General features: G+C 60.2%; 1 protein-coding gene across 1 annotated transcript in view; it reads left to right on the forward strand.

Moving 5' to 3' along the window:
- The window catches only part of CSPG5 (chondroitin sulfate proteoglycan 5), a 35728-nt gene that overhangs the window by 30068 nt on the left and 4146 nt on the right, over positions 1-1514 (forward strand). The gene's annotated exons all lie outside the window — the stretch shown is intronic.

The raw sequence follows: 1514 nt of genomic DNA on the forward strand, positions 1-1514 counted from the left end.
CACCGGAACAGCCTGCACAACTCCATCCCTGCTTCTCTCAGGCCGGGCTGGCTCGCTGGCTCCCTAACGAGCGTTAATGACTGTTTGCAAAGTGCCAAGTGCAATTATTAGCCAGGAGTGCTGGTGGCCTCCCAAGCTGTGAATGACACCCCACCCCCATCCCTGTCCCCAGGGAGGCACCACCACCGCCTTCCTGCTCATCTGGCCCCCGCTTCCAGCCTGCCTGCCCATGGAGCCCCCCACACCCCAGGGACACCAGGCCCCTGTCCAGGTCCCCCAGAGCCTGGCTCATCTAGCTCTTCCCTCCTGCAGCCTGGCAGATTCTCCCCCACACGTCCCTCACACACGTGCCTGATGCACCAGTGCACACACGTCTCATACACACAGTGCACACATGCCCCTTGCACACATACTTTCCACAGATGGCACACTTGCCCCATGCACATGGGGTGCATGTGCACAGCATACATATGCCTCATGCACACACATGCCCCACGTGCACATGCTTCACACACAAACGGCACACACATGCCTCATACACAGCACAGGTGTCTCATACACACAGTGCACCCACATCCCACACATGCTTCACACGCATGGCACACACATGCCCCATATACCTGGGGTCCACGTACATGGTGTAGACACAGTGCACACATGCCCCAGATTCTCCCCCATCCTCCAGGGGCGAAGGATCAGCTTAGATTCTCAGATGGGGAAAACTGAGGCACGGGAAGTGCCGCGGCTGGAGGTGTGGAAGAGTCATTTTGGGAGCAGGGTTCAGTCCTCAGTGCCCCCACCACTGAGCCACATGGTTGTGATGGAAGAGGAGGGTTTTGAGGGGGGCGATATCTCAGTCACTAGCAGGACCCCAGGGCTTTTGCCCCCCAGAGGCAGTTGGGACCCCTGCCATGTACCGGCCATGTGTCTCGCACACACACAGTAGTGCACACATGCTCACCTGGAGCGGCCAACCTGCACCCCGTTCTACTCGCATTTGTACATGCTGCCCGGGAGTCTGATGGGAAGATAGCATGTGTGCAGGCGCTGCCGTGTGTGCTGACCTGTGTGTGCCAGAGAGCACAGATGTGTGCAGCATAAAGTGTGTGTGCATATGTGAGAGGGAGAGTGAGCACACAGGCATGCAGGCTGTTGGGGGTGTGTGTGCATAATACAGAGCAAGGGGAAGAGCAGGTAGCATTGCTCTGTGTGTATGTGAAAGGCAGGCATGTGCATGCACTGTGTTCACATGGACGGCAGTCACAGCGTGCAGGCGATCCCCCCTCCCCATGACCTGGGGGCTCCCTGTGAAGACCAGGACCCCCGGCTTGGCTTGTCCTGCGCTGGCCTAGTCCCCAGTTGCTGGGTTGGCATCACCAGTGCGAGAAGCGTGGCACACGGTGGCATCCCGTGGCCCTGCGGTGGGCATGGACCAGAGCCCCCCGGGCACGGGCAGGGCAGGAGGGGGCACAGGGAGGCCACCACTGGGGACACTGACCCCCCCCCCCCCCCCC

This window comes from Gavialis gangeticus, unplaced genomic scaffold (genome assembly GCF_001723915.1).
Source record: "Gavialis gangeticus isolate Ggan-Ray unplaced genomic scaffold, GavGan_comp1, whole genome shotgun sequence".
NCBI classification, from domain to species: Eukaryota; Metazoa; Chordata; order Crocodylia; family Gavialidae; genus Gavialis; species Gavialis gangeticus.